Source organism: Alexandromys fortis, unplaced genomic scaffold (genome assembly GCF_014885135.2).
Source record: "Alexandromys fortis isolate MF-2015 unplaced genomic scaffold, M_Fortis_MF-2015_v1.1 scaffold_119, whole genome shotgun sequence".
Taxonomy (NCBI): Eukaryota; Metazoa; Chordata; class Mammalia; order Rodentia; family Cricetidae; genus Alexandromys; species Alexandromys fortis.
In genome coordinates this window covers 64,212-83,450 of record NW_026067991.1, presented here as the reverse complement: position 1 = coordinate 83,450, position 19,239 = coordinate 64,212, and positions in this window count along the sequence as shown.

Genomic DNA, 19,239 nt, shown 5'->3' with positions numbered 1-19,239 from the left:
TAGCTTTCAAATAACTCCCTGGCTTTCGTCCTCCCGTCTCATACCTGTGTTCAGCCCTCCATGACGTTCCCTTAGGAAGGTGGCATCTCTCTACCCACACTGACTGCGGCTTACTCCGCACCTACCACTCCCTCAACTGTTCTGTGTCATAAACTTGCCGGGATATGAAGTCCCTTGATGACCCTCTCCTCTGCCTGTGACACCGGGCCTTACACCACCTCAGTTCTTTTTACTACCATCCAGATGCGGCCCTTGGAATCCACATGTGGTCCTGGGAAAGGGAGGCCATACCTGTGTGAAGTCTATCTGCTTCTCTTCTAACTCTAGTTCTGGAAGGTTCCCTGTCTTCTGGGAAGACTCAGATCCTCCTTGCCCTGGGTCCCTCCTGTAGGATGCCTTCCATCTACCCCAGCCTCCCTTTGTGTGTGGGGGGGTGTGGCTTACCTTCCTAGAACCTCAGTAGATGGGGATCTGAGCCCCTGCTGATGCTGGAACTGACTCTGTCTGTTTTGAGGGAAGTTTCTCTGGGCTTCCCAGCCTTTAAAGCTCACCATCCTTCCAGGGTGTGCCGCAGGCAGGGAGATTCCAGGACTCACTACCCAGCAGCCTGCAACCCCTTATTAGGCCCTGGAATGTTACAGGATGATCCATCAGCATCGTAGAGAAACAAACATTAATTGAGTCCAATGGCTGGTCTGGAGTGAGAGGGTGACACCCGAGGGGAGAAAACAATGAGCAGCCTCCGCCCAGTGACCCTCAGCCCAGCCCTCCGCCCCGTACCTGCTTGCTTGACCACGGTGCCAGTGATCCCTGGGCTTGATTAGTCAGCACTGGCCCTGGTGTTTCTAAATCCAGCGCTTGGGAGAGCTCTGTATATCAGGGGCTGTGCAGCCAATGTACCTTTAGTGACCATTAAGCACACCCTCCACTGTGATCCCAGTTGTCCCTTACAACCAACCAGGAGATAGTCAGTATTAGTCCTCTTTATGGCTGAGAAGAACACGAGGTTCAGAGTGGAGGAGTGAGTTTCTTTGGTGACAGGAGAGCTGTCATGGGATCAACAGTCTCCTAGCTACCAAATGCACACTCCCTCTTCTCTGGGCATGGACCAGACTAGCTGATACAGAGGCCTGTCTGTCAAGGGAACACTCCTAGCTATATTGATCTAGGGGCTCTAGTCCTTCAAGTATGAAATGAGTACCCTGAGAGCTGAATATTACTTGGGAGGAGGGGAGGACTTGGCTTTTGATGAAGAGAAAATCAGAATATAAAAAGAAAAATGGGCCAGGTGGTGGTGGCACACGTCTTTAATCCCAGCACTCGGGAGGCAGAGGTAGGCAGATCTCTGAGTTCGAGGCCAGCCTGGTCTACAAGAGCTAGTTCCAGGACAGGCTCCAAAGCAACACAGAGAAACCCTGTTATGAAAAAAAAAGAAGGAAGGAAGGAAGGAAGGAAGGAGAAATGGAGAGGAAGTAAGGAAGGAAGGTCAGGAGAGAAAGGAAGGATTTTAAGGGTGGGGCCATTGCTGACAGCAGCTACAGGCTGCTCCCTACCTAGCAGGAACCAAGGCCCACAGCTCTCCACTGACTCAGTTTCTCCATTCTTCCCAGGGTGGAAGATGGTAAGGCAAATACAAGTGTCGTTCTCACAGAAGCTCTCAGGCAGGGAGGAGTCCCCCGTCACTGCTCACCAGGATGGCAAACTTGTGTCTGCTCTATTCCCTCCCTCCACCCTCGAGACAGGGCCAGTAAAGTGACTCAGAGACAACAGGTGTATGGGAGGTCTAAGCAAGCCTTTTCTATGTCTCTCCTGTGTCCAGATACCCCACTGCCAAAGCCCCCTTTCTCTCCCCCAGAAATACCTGGCTGAAGCGGCCAGACCCCCGGAAGACAGAAATCCAAGTTGCATCAATTGACTTTCTGTGTGATATGAAAAGAGAAAGGATGTCAGTATCTTTTTTTTTTTTTTTTTTTTTTTTGGTCCCCTTTTGGTGCTCAAGTTTAGATTCATCCTTGGCTTGGGTTCTTCTCAGCTGATTTGTAGGTAGAGGAGATGGTGTGGAAGAAATTTGGCCATTGGTCCTTCTTTGACAAAGGTATTCTCTGCTAAAATGTTGACTTGCAACCTACCAAAGGGATTTAGGACAAACACAGGCTTGGGGAACCTCTTGGATCTCTTAGAGCACTGTGCACCCTGGCCCTCCCTTGCACAGCCCTCGCTGTGCAACGATGAGGTGTCGGGACCATAGTTTGGGTAACAGCTCTGCACAGAGAAAAGTCTTCCTTAGTTGAGTCCTGATGCTTGATCGCTCCTCGGTGGGGAGCAAGGACTGGAAGCAGCCAAGCAGATCTTGACTCTTTCTTAAAAACAAGTAACCAAACCAAGGACAAAAACAAAGTATCCTTTCATGCTCTGCATGGCAGCCTGCCGCCTATAGCTCCCACCCGTGCCAAGGACTTCTGCATTGAAACCTAGCAAAGCCTTAGTCCAGCCCAGTGTGATCGTTCCCACAGGGAGGGTTTGCGGTTCTCCAGCCATAGGAGGCAGATTCAAAGCCTCCAACACGCCCCTTCCTAATCCCAGGCCATTGGACGTGTTATCTCAAACAGCAAAGGAGACTCTGTAGAAATCATCTGATCAAGGATTCAGTGGAAGGTCCCAGGGTTATCTAAAAAGCCCCCTGTGACCATGGGAGTATTCCCCAGCAAAGGAAAGAGGCAAGAGATGAAAGCATGGTGCTGCTGACTCTGAACATGGTGAGAGAAGCCAGGATTTAAGGAACGTGGTAGCCTGCACTGGAAAGGTACAGAGCTGACTCTTTTTGGCCTCCAGTGGAACACGGCCACTCTTCCTCTAGACCCAGCAAGACTTATTCTGGGCTTGGGGTCACTCACGAAAGCAGCAATAAGAAAGGAAGCATCTCGTTTCCCTGTCTGATATGTGGCATCTAGTCTCCATCATTGTGGCTCTGCTTGGATCAGTTTCCTTAGCGGGTGTTCCTCAAGCAAAAATGACATGCGCTTAGCTTTCTTCTCATGCGCTGTGTGGGGCTTAATGAACAGTGGGCAGTCCTGGTGGGCACGCTCCCCAATGAATGTGGCATGCATGAGTTGGCAGCTGGGACTGGCTAACTTGAATGCCTGCTGTGCTCTTGGGAGCAGGTACCTGCTGGCCCATGACCCCGTGGCCTTCTGAAAAAGTATCTCTTCTTTACTGAGGTTTTATTTTGGAAGACCGCCACACACATTTATGTATCCTGAGCTTTAGATGTCCTTGGCTTTGTCTTTTAGGATAAGTGTTTCTCTCATGTCTTGGACCAAGGCATCAGTGCAGATGTCAGGAAGGGAGAGGGGGTCTCAGGTCGCTAGAGGAAGCATGATTTGTAATGCTGTCTTCCACCTTGAACATTCTGTTATACACTGACAGCCACAGTTAGGTGTGGAACCCATTAGCAAGCAGATACCAGGTGTCTTGTTTAAGGTCATTTCAAAGAAATGGGGTCCAGGGAAGACCCGGAAGTAGCAGAGTGTTTGTTGGATCAGAGGAGGAACTCTTGCACTGTGCAAGGCTCTAGTAGCCCAGGACACCAGCAGGAGCTTCCTCAAGCCAAGCAGCCTTAGGCTGGAGGGAAAGAATGTTGGATGGAGACAGGAGTGGGACTGGAAAATGGCCTCTGAGATCCCTGTACCTCAAACAGTCCGTGGTTAATTACCCCCTTACCCTGGGCTGAACTGGGTGGGTCTGGGTGTAACCTACCAACCCAGTCACTGGTCAACTGAGACACTGACTGTGACCTTGCTGAGCCACCTGCTTGAGTCGAAGGGCACTTTGCAAAAACTGTCCTGGCTCGGATGCTTCATGCCCTGGGGTCAGCCTGCATTCCTCAGACAAGCATGCCAAACCAGCTGCGCCCAATAACAGGCTTTTTGAGAAGCTGTTTCTCGGGGAGGGGGCCTCTCACAGGTGTCATCTTCCAGGCTGGCAGAGTCACCTGGTCCTCCATCAGGTCACACCAATCATCTTCAGGCTTCAGATAATGGGACTAAGATGTCCCGGATGCAGACAGGCATCTGTTCTTTGGTACTCTTATATGTGAAGCAGGAGCCTGGAGCATAGGAACTTCCCACTTCAGTGTCTGACTCCTGGATCCCAACCTTCTCCTTTCTAACTTTCCTTCCCCACCCTCTACCTTGATTCCGTCAAGACCACCTCCCCAATCGCCTGTCCTACCCACACAGTCTGCACCCGAATGCTGGTCCCTGCTGCCCTCTCCTCCCCTCCCCTCCCCTGCTCTACAAATTGTCCCTTTTCAGATTAGGTAGACAGTCACTGACAGTGTCTGCCCTCCAGTCTCCACCCATGCATGCTCCCATGGTCCTAGCCACAATTAGCACAAACACCTGCCAGTGGTTCTCATGGCTCCTGACTGAAGGGGCCCTTCTGAATTGGGTCACCTTGGCATCCCTGGTCTTCAGGCTAGTTAGCTGCTGCCTGGGAGTCCCTAGTACAGTGGTGGTGAGTGACGGTGAGGGTTTCCTAGCTGTATCCTTGGCCTGTCTCTGTCATAAAGAGAACACTGCAGCAGCGCAGGGCCCCCTGGCTTACTAGGGACCTGCTGTTGCCTCAAAGCTGATGGCCATGAGCAGTTATTTTGGGAACAAAGGTGGTGACAGTCAAAACGGCTTTTGACCCGGGAGCTCCTGCAGTTTTCTTTCCTTCTGTGGCACTGCTGCTCCTTTCCTTTCCTTTCCTTTCCTTTCCTTTCCTTTCCTTTCCTTTCCTTTCCTTTCCTTTCCTTTCCTTTCCTTTCCTTTCCTTCCCTTCCCTTCCCTTCCCTTCCCTTCCCTTCCCTTCCCTTCCCCTTTCTTTCTTTCTTTCTTTCTTTCTTTCTTTCTTTCTTTCTTTCTTTCTTTCTTTCTTTCTTTTTTTCTTGAGACAGGGTTTCTTTGTGTAAAAGCTCTGGCTGTCCTGGAACTCACTCTGTAGTCCATGCTGGACTCGAACTCAGAGATCCACCTGCCTCTGCCTCCTGAGTTCTGGAGTTGAAGACATGAGCCACCATGCCTGGCCCCTTCACACAGATTAACCGAGATCAACTGGTTGTTTTGCAGAGCATTTAGAGGACTGGCTTTAGAAGAGGCTATTTTCAGAGAAACAATCTGGCTTCTGAGGTGGAAAGGTCCCACCCTTTGACAGTAGGCTCCAAGCGCATTGCCAGCCTCAAGGCCCTGTGGTTTCAAGCCCAGACAAGAGGACTGATGCTTAGGGAGAGATGCTGAGAGGAGAAATACGGCTTATCCCTTCCCTGTGATGGCCACAGATGCACCTCAAACAAGCCTGAAGACCAGAGGGTAGGAATCTGGCTCTTGGTAGGCTCTCCTGGTTGCCTGTCCTGGCGCCCTCAGCCCTGTGAGACAATATACCTCTGGCGCTGATGAGGACCTATAGTCGGGACGATGGTTGGGCACGTTTGGACCAGTGTCCGTGTTCCCTGCAAAGACCCTTATGGGGGATGTCCCAGCTGGTCCTTGACTCAGGTCACTTACCCTCCTCTTTGGTGCCTCATCATTGTGTTTGCCACATTAGTAGACATAGTGCCTTTCTCTGATTGCCTGCTAGGAGGCTTCGGGAGATATCTGGTCTACCACGGCAAGGTTCTTTGGCCATCTTGCCTCGGTTTCCCATGAATGCTCAGCCTCTTTTCTCTGCCATTGACTGCTAAAGTCCATCCCCGCCCCATGCCCAGCCAGACCTGGCTGTCTTTCATTCTCTCCCCTCAAGCCCTGCCTGTCTGAAGGCAGGTTCACAGAGGCCTTAATGTCTGAGCAGCAATTGGCTGCACGTCCCGAATCCACTGGGGACATTGCCTGGCGGGTCATGGAGGGCTGTCATCACGTGCCCGCTGACTAGCACAGAAGCAGCCACGTCACTGTCTTCTCTATCCAAGCCCTCTAGTGTTTGTCTCTGTGGCTGTGGCTTCTGCTGCCTCTCGCCTGTGTCACAGGTGTGGAGAGGATGCCAAGTCTACCTTTAAAACATAAATGTGTTTGTTTTTGTCATTTATGATACTGGGACCACAGGACTTGGCTTATGCTAGGTGACTGTCTTGCCACTGAGCTATTATTTAAGAGACAAGGCTCATTAAACCGCGCAGGCTGGCCTTAAATGTTTAGACTTCCTGCCTCAGCTCCCTCAAGTAGCTGGGATTATAGGCTTGTGCCACCAGGCTTGACAAAATTTCTTTTAATGGCTTAACATTAAGTGGCAGAAAAGCACATGAATCCTACCTGGGCACAGCTGAGTAGAGGACCATGGAATGAACGCTGAGTGTTTACTTTGGTCGTATCCCTGGTTCCCTGTTAGCCCTTTGCTTTCTTAGCTTTAGACAACCTTGTTATGTTTTATGTGAACTGCTCAACTCTTTTCTAGATGAGGCATCAGAAGGATACATGAGTAATGGAATGGGCAGATTCTGAGGTCTCTGACTTGATCATGAAGAGCCTGGGCTTGAGGACCACAGCTCGACCCTCCCTGTGAGGAACTGTCTGGTGCTATATAGAAGGGCTAGATTAGGGCCAGCAGGGCAGAGTCCAGGAGTTATCCTTAGCTGGCCTGACTCCGGCTGTATCGCTTACCCATCGTGTTGTAACCCCATGTTCCCTATGCCCTCTGAAGTGGTGAGCAGTGTTAGACTTCCCTGCCTTCAGAGCCGTCTGCTGTAGGGAGAAGGGCTGAGTCCTTTTCATCCTCTTCACGGCTCAGGAAGGAAACAGCCAATGCTATTGCCAAGCCTGTGGCTCCCAGAATTGAGGTGTGGCTCTGAAGTAGAGCCCAGGTTCACAACTGTCATTTCCTATGTACTCAGAGTAATGACTGTTTGGTACCCCTTGCCTGTAATCCCACCACAGGAAAGGCTGAGGCCATAGGGGTGCCATGAGCTTAAGGCCCGCCTGAGCTACACAGCCAGTTTCATGCCTGCCTGAACTACAGTGTGAAACCGTGTCTTGAAGAAAACAAAATAAAGCAAGCCAACAATAACAACAAACCGCTAACAAGAAGCAAAACACAGAACAGTTATCTAGACTGGAAAATCCATGTGTGGTCCCAGCATGCAGAGTCAAGAGGGTGCTGGGTAGTGACAAGTATAAGATCCAAGTTCAGATCCTGGGCACACATCTTAAAAATTCAGGAGCAGAGCCAGGTGGTGGCAGCATATGCCTTTAATCCCAGCACTTAGGAGGCAGAGGCAGGAGGATCTCTGTGAGTTTGAGGCTGGCCTGGTCTATTTAGCAAGTTCCAGGATAGGCTCCAAAGCTACAGAGAAACCCTGTCTCAGAAAAAAAAATTCAGGAGAGGTGGCACACACACCCATAATCTTAGGGGCCAGAGATAAGAGGATCCAATCACCAGGCTTGCCAGCTGCTGGCTTAGCTTTAGGTTCAGTGAGAGGCTATCAAGGAAATAAGAAACCGAGAGACCACCTATTGAGAGCAGGGACTGGTGGATAGAAATACAAACCTAAAGAGATTTCTCCTCCTCTCCTCTCCTCTTTTTTCCTCTCCTCTCCTTACCTCCTCCCTTTTCTTGTTTTTTTTTTTTTTTTTTTTTTTTTTTGTAAAGATGCAGGTTTTCCCCCATTAGCCTAATAGACCGTCCTGCATGGTTGCCTCAAGTCCTGCCCTACTGTACAGACAGGAAACCCCGAGACCCATTAAAGGAAGTGGCTCACAGCCTTCCGTGTCTTTCATGAACATGTTCACTAGCCTGCTTTTCCCCCTAGCTAATGGCACACCCCTATTTTTCATAGTATCTCCCTAGGAGTAGCTGGGGGTGGGCGATGGCTCAGCAATTAAGAGCACTGGCTGTTCTTCTAGGGAACCTGTGTACAATTCCCACGAGCCACATGGTACCTCGCAACTGTCTGTAACTCCGGTTCCAGGAGTTCTGACACCCTCTTTAGCCTCTTCGGGCCATGTACACATTAGGCACAGAGATATACATGCAGGCAAAACACCCATACACATAAAATTTTAAAAAAGCACCTTAAAACCAAAAGGAGTGGGTGGTGTAGTGGCACTCCCATGGCTGGGTACGTGTGGCCCTGTCTCCCACGGCTGGGTACGTGTGGCCCTGTCTCCCACGGCTGGGTACTTGTGGCCCTGTCTCTCGCAGTTGGGTACGTGTGGCCCTGTCTCCCATGGCTGGGTGCGTGTGACCCTGTCTCCCACGGCTGGGTACGTGTGGCCCTGTCTCCCACGGCTGGGTACCTGTGGCCCTGCCTCTGCAGCCTGTCTTGTAGGGCATCCAGAACAAACCTGTTCATTCATGCAGAGATTAAGGGAAACATGGGATCCCTTACAGCGCCCATCCCTGACCTTTAATTAGGTGTGGTGACGCTCTGGAAGCTGCTCTCGCCGTAAGGACTGCGACGTGGTTAGTTTAATCATTTCAAAGGCTGCTCTGTTTTATTGCGGCATAAAATTTGGAAGTCTCATATTAAAATGTACAATTAAATGTAACTTGATTAAATTGCTGTAGGCCAAGGAGAACTTTTTCCTCCTTCTCTTTCTCTGCAGCAGCCCCATTCCCTCCTGACTCCCACGTGCCTGCTGTCTGCCTTCAGACTCCCTCAGTTTTCAGGGAATTTCGCTGGGCTCTTCGAAAACGAATGTTTCAGAGGCCTTTGACACGCTTGCTGCTTGGGCTTGGGTAATTCTTCAGGCTGATGGGACAGTAGCCTCTAGAGTGGTGGCTCTCAACCTGTGGTTGTGACCCCTTTGGGGGTTGAAGGACCCCTTTCACAGGGCTCTCATATCAAAGATCAGATATTGTGTATCAGATATTTACATTACAGTTCATAACAGTAGCAAAATTATAGTTATGAAGTGGCAATGAGATAAGCTTTGTGGTCTGGGGTCACTGCAACGTGAGGAACTGTATTGAAGGTCACAGCATGGGGAAGGTTGAGAGCCACTGCTCTCGAATGAAGGACCGAGGGCTGGACCAGCCATCGTCACCTGCCAGGTGTGCGAAGGCCTCATGTCCCTGCTAGCGGTTCCAGTTCTCCCCCCCCCCCCACAGCGGCCTTCTCTAGAACAGGCCTTGCTCCTGTCTGTGGGGCCCCCACCCCATTCTTTTCTCCAGATGCTCAGTTTGTTTTAAGCCTCCTGCAGCTTCCCGTCTCCCCCTTTCCTTTTGTCTTATTATCCTGGCTGGACCACTCCTCTCTCCCCAGTTGTGAAGCCAGATGCCCGGCTTACAGGGGACTAAGACTGTCTTAAGTTTGGGGTGCCTTGTCCTCTTTGTTTAGAGGTGTTAGTCTCCTGGAGTAGAAACTGAAGATCAGCTTGTCTCTGGGGACCCCTTGCAGAGATTTGGCAAGCATTTCGTTCCGGACCGGACCGTGAGTCCGGGCCATCCTTGTAAGGCTACCAGGATGACTCACCCAGGGAAGATGGCATCACTGGTCACTCCCAGACCCACTTGGGAAACACTACAGGGACGCTCGGAGAATAGGGTCTTAAAAATGGAGAATCCCAGGAATGTTTTCTTCACTGTAAAAATCATGAGGCGGCATCAGAAAAAAATGTGAAAAAAAATATGACAGACAAAATTATAGGGACAGGAATATGGCTCATATTCCTGTCACCTGAGACAATCCAGCCTTCCTCAAAAGCTTGGGCCATACCTGCTGGGTGAGGGGAACCCAAAGCTGACCAGGGCAAAGGATGGCTTCTCTAGTTTGCCAGGCCCCTGCCGAAGCAGGTGCCAGAATGTTTTGCATGATTCTCTGTGGTCTTGGTTTTCTTCCTAATAATTTAAGAAAGAACTAGTTTTGATTTTACGGAATAACATCTTACTATTACAGTGATGGATCTTAACTGTCTGGAACATAATTTTACCAGGTGGGCTACTTTGTGTATTCAAATACATGTAACACACAATTTATTATTTTCCTCAATTTTTACCTTGATAAAATACATATAAAACTTAACAGGTTAACTATTTTTAAGTTTTAATTTTTGAAATTTTATTTTGGTTAATGTTACTGGGGGTGGGGCTGGCAGCCTCGGACAAGTTTGTGAGGTTTCTTTCCCCTTTACATGAGTTGCAGAGAAGGAACTTGGGTCCAGGTCTCAAGGCTCACACAAGCAACCTTTGCCTGCCGAGCCGTCTTTTATTTTGTCTGAGGCAAGATCTCATTATGTAGCCCAGCCTAATCTAACCTCGGAGTAGCAATCCTTCTGCCTCAGCATCCCGAGTGCTGGAATAATAGGTGTGGATCGCCACACCCAGCTTGCCTCAACAATTTTTAAATGTGCAGTCTGTGGCACTGAGTGACCATCATTTGTGCAGCTGTCACCGCCATCCATCTCCTCAAACTGAAGCCCAGCCCATTGGCAATCCCTATGGCCCACCCCACTCCATGGCAATCACTTTGTTATACACTGACTCTGGGAATTTAACATATATATATTATATATATATAATATATATAGTATACATATATATCCTTCCTAAAAGTGAAAGTGCATAATATTTTTTGAGGTTGGTTTCCTTCTCTCAGAAAAATTTCCATATTCCTTTTCTTTTTAAAACTGGACCCAATTCATACACATTTTTATTTGTACCACATTCTATGATCTGTTCAATAATTCATTTGCTGTTGGGCTTGGATTGCTCCCACTTCCAACTGTTCAGGTTGCTGCTGCTGTGACTATGGGCGGAGAAGTTCTGTCCTGGGGCATGTGCCCAGAGGAGGAATGGCTGTATGGTGTGGTCCTTCTATATGTAACATTTTAGAAGTGCTGTCCTGCCCTTATCAACCAGTCACTCCAACTCATCCACATCTGTTCTGACACATTATTTTTGGGTCTTTTTCTTCCTCATAGTAACACCTGCAGTGTGTGTGTGTGTGTGTGTGTGTGTGTGTGTGTGTGTGTCCTTATACTTTAGTTTTCACCTCTGTAATGCAGTGGCGTCGGGCATTCTTTTGTAGCTTTATTGGCCACCTGTGTGTACTCCTTGGAGAACTGTCTGTCCGGATCCTTTGCCTATTTGTTTGGGGATTGCTTTCTCGCTGTGAGACACTCTCCCCTCCACCCACAGCTCTGAGCAAACATCCTCCTGGAACACCCATGACTCTGCAGTCACCATCATGAGCGGCACATGCTGGGGACCCGGACACTCTTAGGAAACTCATCTCTGGAGAAACACCACTAATAACTGGGTATGGATGGGGATGAGTCTGGGAGTTGTCGCTGAAGATTTTAAGGAGGTGACTGTCCGCTTGTTTGTCCCATTATCGTTATTCTATATATTTTCAGTATTTCAGGCATCATGCTTCCAACAAGAGCATGGTGCCTGGTGCAGTCACGTGCTACACTTGGTGTTCCAGTGGTTCCCTCAGATTGTATCTCCCATGACTTAGCCTTTTAGGTTTGTGCAAGCAGTCCCTGATGTTTACATGTGATGAAATCCCCTGACGATGCATTTATCACAAGCATCCTTGCTGTTGAGAGATGGGCAGGTGTACTTCATGTACCCCAAATTCAGCCCCTTTGGTACAAGCAAGGGATGATAAAGGCGCTTCCTCACAGGCTGCCTGTGCTCTTGGCTGCTGAGAGCATCGGCCTTAGGGACAGGGAAAACTGAGGAGATTCAGGGCGCTCCTACCTATTCAGCTACTGAGTGACATCCTATTCTGCACTGTGGGTCTCACATCTCATTTGTCTTCTGTCTCTGAGTTCATCAGGCAAGGCAGGTTGCTGTTGAAGCTCATCGACTTCACACAATGGAACAAGAAGGCTCAGAGAAGGAGGGTGAGCACTTGCGGAGCTGAGATTTGAAGCCATCAGAAGCAAGAGCCCTCTCTGCATCAGGACCCTGTTCCAGACTGTTGTGACCACACTGAATGCTGGGTTGAGGTTCACAGCCATTCGCTCTATCTTCCTTTTCTAGGTCCCTCCTTCTCCACTAGACAGTCTCACTCAGTCTATGGGCATGTTGAATTCTCTGTTCTTAAGAATCCTCGTGTGCTGTGAAGACACCCTGTACGAGACTGTGACTGCAAACAGCCCCTGATGTTTACCCATGTCCTTGTGTTCTCCCAGGCACATAGGAGTCCAGGAGTGAGTGAACTCTTTGCAGATGGTGGACGCTACATCATGGATGTCTCATAGTAGGGCTCTGGATGTGACCATCAGGGCACTGCGATGAGGCAGAAGCTAAGGGCCTGAGTTTGGATGCCCAGCACTTATATGGTAGTAGCATATAGCAGCATGTGCCTGCAATCCCTGTGGTTGCTGGGAAGCCGCATTTTGGGAATACCGGGGCTTGCTGACCAGTTTGGTCTATCCAATCAGTGAGCTCTTGTTCAAATAAAGACTTTTTTTCTAAGAGAGAGAGAGAGAGAGAGAGAGAGAGAGAGAGAGAGAGAGGTGAAGGGCCAACTGGATGGCTCATGGCTCAGCAGATGAAGGAGCTTACTGTCAAGCCCGACATTTTGAGTTGGATCCACCCACAAGGTAGGAAAGAGAAAACTGCCTCTTGAAAGTTGTCCTCTGACCTCCATGTATGTGCCCAGACAAATAAAGAAATAAAACTGAAAAATAAATAATAGAGTGAAGAGTGATTGGTGGAGATGCTTGATATCGACATCTGACCCCCACATGCATGCACACACATGTGCACATGCACTCACAAACTCATAACACACATATACCACACACACACACACACCACAATACTCTGAACCTTCCCTCAGGACCCTGCCTCCTGCTCCTGCCTACTTCTTCCCACACCCAGGTTCCCTGGCTTCACCACACCCCAGTGCCTGGCCGTTCTCTCCGTTCTTCCCCAACCCCTCCTCCTTTACTTCTGCCACTCACTGTAGCCTCTATAAAAATTAATTGTATTTATTTAATTTATTATAATCTTGTGTGTGCGTGCGTGGAGGTCAGAGGGTAACTTTGCAAAGCCAACTGTCTCCTTTATGTGGGGTCCAGGATCAAGCCCAGGTCGTCATTCTAACCAGCTCTATTGTGGCCTCTTGCTCTCTGTCTGCCTCTTTCTTACACACACAAGCACACGCATGCACATGCGCACTCAAGCATGCGTTTCAGGAAGCTCAGACTCCATCTTCCTCCCATCCCTTTAATGTGGAGTCTATTTTAAGCCAGAGCGCTGGCAGTCTCCAGATTAGGTACCACTTCTATGCAATAACTCCCCACTACCTACTGCATAGAGCTCTGCCTCGTGCCTTCCTCTGAGTCCAGATATGGATTTAGACTCCCTTGGGATGCCTACAGTGGGCTCAGCTTTGCCCCATAGCTCTCTCTTCCCTCATCATTCAGCTCTCTTGATGACACTGGCCAACCACTCAGTTATCCATGCCTACATCTGGCTGATGGCCTTTACAGCATCACTGACAGCAAAGACTGTCAATGGTCCCCTAAAGGCCGTTCACCTCCCATTCCACAGTTGTGAGAATCTTGCTTTGTACATGGTGCTTAGCCCAAGATGACATTCCCCTTGCAGACGGGAGCAGTCACATGAGTAAGCTCTGGCTGGTGGGGTATGAGTGATTGGAAGAGTGTGGCATCTAGATCCTTTCCTTAAAGAGAAGGGCCAAAACCATGCAGTGATGGCGCGAGCATTTAATCCAGCACTCAGGAGGCAGAGGCAGGCAGATCTCAGTGAGTTCGAGGCCAGCCTGGTCTACATAGAGAGTTCCAGGACAGCTAGGGCTGTTACACAGAGAAACCCTTTCTTAGAGAGAGAGAGAGAGAGAGAGAGACAGAGACAGAGACAGAGACAGAGACACAGAGACAGAGACCAAACCTAAGCCTAAGTGTCTATCTCTTTTCTTGCCTTTCCTTTGCTTTCCTTTGGCAGAAATATGAACGTGAAGGCAGGTTGTTCTGGAGCAGCTTCTAAGGTGACAACCATGGCCTGAGGATCATCTGATGACATCGCCAATGTAGCAAAGCCACCATTCCACGTTTGGATGGAAACACCACCATGATTCAGCTCTTGTGATACTGGCTTCCGTGGTGACGGTACCCAGGCAGCCCTGCTTCAGCAGGACCTGCGCAGCTATAAACATTCCATTGTTGGACTCCACCAATTGGCTATGCAAGCTACCTATCAATGCTTCATCATCTGCCCAAGCTACAACTGTCATGTTTATCGTGTTTCCCCACCCCATGTCCTTTAGTAACCCACACCCCACACTGTCACCCAAACCATCCATCTTCCACATCAGCCTTTCTTCTCCTCGGCATCAGCGATTTCCCAGACCACAGAGTTGTCTGTCTGGGGGCTGTCCTACACATACATTGCAGGGCTTTCCACAGTGTCTCTTCTCCCATCCCCCAGATGCCAGTATCCTTTTCCAAATGAGGAGAACGAAACTGTATTTAGACACTGCCAGATGTCCCATGGAAGCCACCACGGCACGCTGATCTGATCGCACACACCCAGCTGAATGCTGCTGCCTCTTGCAGAATGTATACTTGGCGACACTCTTCCTACCTGGCCCTGCCCTCCCCCTGGATGGCTATTCGGCTTCTTACATGACCCTACTCTAGGGACTGCTATTCTGTCTCTCACACACAGGGTATGCTTACTGTGCACACCTCTGTGCCTTTACAAATGCCCTTGCTTCTTCCCAGAATGTCCGAATTTCTCCTCATTCCATCAGGAGCAGTTCGAGCGTTGGCTCTGTGGGAAAGGCTTGTTCCGTGGCCCTCAAAAGTCCCATGGTTCTCTGTTTTTACTCTTGAACTTGACTGTTGAGGTGTTTGAGTTCTCTTAGCATGAATTCATTCCTGTGTGTTAACGCCTAGTCTGAGACCTGGCACAGGGTTTGTTGAATGAATTCTGGTGCTTAGAGTGGCGAGGGGAGGTGGTGAGTACAACAGTACAGGAGAGACAAGGGCTTTGATAGAGTGAGCCCGCTCATGGGCCCTACTCATGAAGGTGGCCTCCAGGTGAGAGCAGGCATGATAATTTGGTCCCCAAATGGGACAGAACCCATGAGTGGGGATTCCAGGAAGGCCGACTTCAGTTTAACAGAAGACACGATAGAAATATAACTTTATTTATAGCCAGGCAGTGGTGACGGCACATGCCTTTAATCCCAGCACTTGGGAGGCAGAGGTAGGTGGATATCTGTGAGTTAGAGGCCAGCCTGGTCTCTACATTGAGTTCCAGGACAGCCAGGAGCTACATAGTGAGACCCTGTCTTAAGCAAACAAAACACAAACAACCTGTATCTATGAATCTCCTTGAGATTCACAGCTTTGGGGCTCAAACTAGACTTCTGAGAATAGCCAGGACCATGGGAGTAGCTGAGAACCATAAGCCACCCATTGGGACCTTAGAGGTCCCATGGCCATTGCTGCCTCAGAGATGGAGGGACCATGGCAGGGGGTGGGGGAGAGTTGCGGGGACCTAGAAGGAGAGAGGTGGAACGGCTTTGAAGGCTATTTAAAGGGGACACTGGGGCTTTGTTCTGTCCTCTGACTTCTGGGGGGCCATGATTGAGAGTAAGATTGCTCCCCATAGGCTGAGGTATAACTGAGAAACAGTGTTGCTATACAGAGTGGCGATAATTATCGAGAAGCGACTGCTGCCTTGTTATAGTCATGTCCTCATTTGTAGAAAAGCTGAAATAAGGGCCAGAAAAAGTGCTGTGCAGTGAGAGTGGCTAGCATCACACTGTTCCCCTCGGAGGGGCCTCCTCTAGCAGTTAGAGCCTCAACTATCCTTACCCCCAGCGTGGGGTTTCCTGCAAAACTTTGTTGTTGTCGGGTTTTTTTTTTCCCTTGGTTTTCCGAGACAGGGTTTCTTAGTGTGGCTTTGGAGCCTGTCCTGGAACTCACACAGTAGACCAGGGTGGCCTTGAACTCACACCCTCTACCTCCTGAGTGCTGAGTGCTGGGATTAAAGGTGTATTCCACCACCGCTTGGCTTCCTGGATGAATTTTAATTCTTTTGGTCCCTGTACACGGGTCCAAGTCCTTCTTTTCCCTCCCTGGCTTTCTGTCTTGAGGAAGACAGATGTCAGACAGCTGTTCTGAACACTCTTGAACACAGTGGTACATTCACCGCCATTGTGTGTGAATGAGACGACCCTGGCAAACGGCTTTGTACATCTTGCCTGTGGTAGAACAAAGTAGGTTGTTCTGTTGCCCACAGCCTCGCAGCCTTGGGTGCTTGCTGTCTCTTTCATTTTGTCACTCTACTGGGGATCCATGGGATGACAATGCCATGTGGTAGGGTGCTATGAGGGATTTCCTCCGCAGAACAGAAGCTGGATCCAGAGTTCTGGCTGCCCATCCTTCTTTCCCCGTGTGTGTGTCTGTCTGTCTGTCTGCCTGTGTGTCTGAGAGAGAAAGTTCATGTGCATGAGATTTGTTGTGTAAGTCTGGGTGCTAGCATACCGCAGCGGGTGTACACAAGCCAGAAGACACCTTTTGGGAGGTGTTATCTCCTTCCGCCTTGCTGAGGGAAGGCCTCTTTCATTTCTGCTCTGCGGCAGCTCCAGGCTGCCTGGCCTGTGAACCCCCAGGTGACTCTGCTGTCTCCTGCTCCTGTCTTGACTTAGGAGGGTTGAAACTGCAGAAGTGCTGGCAGCTTTTTAAACGTGTGAGTTCCGCGGATCCATCTCCTGCTGTGAGGCTTATGCTGCAAGGACTTTGACCCACTGAACCATCTCCAGTCCCCCTGTACCCTTCTTAAGCAAAATAGATCCACATGGGTCTGGGGGAGGGGTTAGACTTCCCTTGAGCTCTTCAGCAAACCTGGTCCTTCTGGTTCTCCCCCACGGGATAAACAGAAAGTGTGCCCTGAGGCCACAGGGCCTAGGGTGGATAAGTCAGACTTTTCCTTTTAGCAATAATGGGTCTCACTTGTGGGGGCTGACTGGGCACCATGATGCTTTCTCATACTTGGGGAAGCACCGGTGTAGGAGGATGGGTAGGGCACCCAAGGTGGTCCTCCTGCATGTCCTGGTTACAGTACATCAGCTACGTGTTATCATGAGAAGCAGAAACTTAGCACCCATTCCCCACGCCAACGCCCTACAGATGGCTCTGTTCATGCTTCTTGTCCCTTTCAGTGCTCCTGGTGGCTCCCCACTGCCTGCCAGGCCACACACACAAGACATCCCAGGCTTCCTCAACTCCATCCCAAATCTGGGCTTTAGACAAACGTAACATTTGGCCAAGTGCCTTCCTTGTTCCGCCTTGATGGTTTCTCTTATCCGCTCCACTGTGTTTCGGCACCATGCCTGCAAACGCTTCCTTCCACCCTTACCCCAAGGACTGCTCTGTCCTTCATACCCTGCCACCCTCTGTTCACGGTTCTCCCTCCACGGAGCCTGTCTAAACCATGCGGTGTTAGTATCTGTCGAAGTCACGCCTGTCTGAGCAATTAATCCCATGGCGATATGAACAGCATAGAAGCCACAAATTTGGATCCTCTCTCTGCCCCTTGATGTGTGACCTCTGGGGAGTCAGCACCGACCCGGGTCTTGTGTTGGAGAGAATGAGGTCATTTGCAGTATAGAGAACCATCAACAGACCCTCCGCCACCCCTCCCCATGGAAGGCGATATTTGGCAATGTCTAAGGACATTTTCTGTTGTCACCACTACACAGGTGATGCTACTGGCTTTTAGAGGATAGAGGCTAGAGATGCTCTTTGCTCTATCCTGAAAAGCACGGGGCAGCTACACACACACACACACACATACACACACACACAGAGAGAGAGAGAGAGAGAGAGAGAGAGAGAGAGAGAGAGAGATCACCAAGCCCTGAACATCGCCATAGAATGGTTGAAAACAAAGTGTAGAGGAAGCAGCCCAGGTCCTTCAGGGCATCCATCCACAGCCATGCTGCTTGGAAGGCCATCCTTACTGTGTCTTCTGTCGGCTACAGCTCTCAGCACAGAGCCAAGCACCTTGACTGTGTGTAGTAACTGTATGAAGAAAACAGGACAAGCAAAAATTTTTGAAGGTACACAGGCAGGAAGTTGATGGCTCTAGGTTCAGGAGGTGGAGGCTCCAGGGTTGGGGGAGTGAGAAGGGAGGAGTTCTCCTTTAAGTTATTAGTGGGAAAGGAGGCTGGGGCCAGAGAGCTGGGGCTGGGGGTGTGGTGGCCGAGCTCCCGGGCTCCTTGTTTAACAGCCAGGACACTTGTCTCTGGCCATGATTCATGGTGCCATGGTGAGGCGTGATTCAGGCTGTGGGGCTTGAGCACCCAAATGACTGTCTCAGTAATAACCCGGCACTTTTATGTCCTCCTTTCATGGCAGCTCTCAAAGCACCCTGCAAACATTAATTAAGGCTCTTGGCGTTCCACCAGGTGCTGGGTGCAAACACCGCTCTCGCCGCTTGGTGGAGAAGGTGAACTGAGCCAAGTCACCTTGGGTCTCTAAGTGGTTCCTGCTTTGTTTGAGGGTCGTGAAGCCCCTCCCCAACGGTGACACCCCTATCTTCTTCCCCAGAATCTCTCTGGGCGGGGGACACCTTGAAGAGAAACAATATCTTGGTTCCTTACCAGAGTAGGGGCAGCAGGACAGGCTCAGACTGTGGCTGTGGTGCAGAGGCGGGAGGTGTGGAGAAACCTCAATCTCAGTCACCACCTCCATGGCTGTCACAGTCCAGGGAAGATGGCCTCAGAGGGACATGAAGTGCTGCTTTCGGAAGAGGCATGGCGGAAAAAATTATGTTCTTCCTTGGAACTTAAAATAAATGTCTTTTCTAAAATGTTAGCAGCGGCGGAACTGGGTGAAGTATCTGAATATTCCTTATATCGGTCTTGCATATTTTCTGGAAAATAGGAGCTATTTCTATTTACAAAGTTTAGAATTAGGGGGGAGGGAAGAGAAGGGAAGGGGAGAGGAGAAGGAAAATGAGAATGGACTCAAAGGCCACAGAAAACAGGACTTGGACCACTCCTGGGCTGGTGCCTCAGGCAAGTACAGTCTCAGGCACTCGGACTCAACGAAGAGGCAGAAAAACCCCCTTTCCAGCATCACATTGGACACAGAGTACAAATTCGGAGATGGGGAAGGGCGGGGCGGGGGAGGGGGGAAGAGAAACTTATTTTCCAATTCAGTGGATGAACACCGCTTGAGCTTGAACGCAGTTCCCTGATGATGTGCCAGAGTCGGGTGCCCCGCCCCGCAGGCCGACACTGCCCCCTGCGGTGACTCACGAGGGGATATT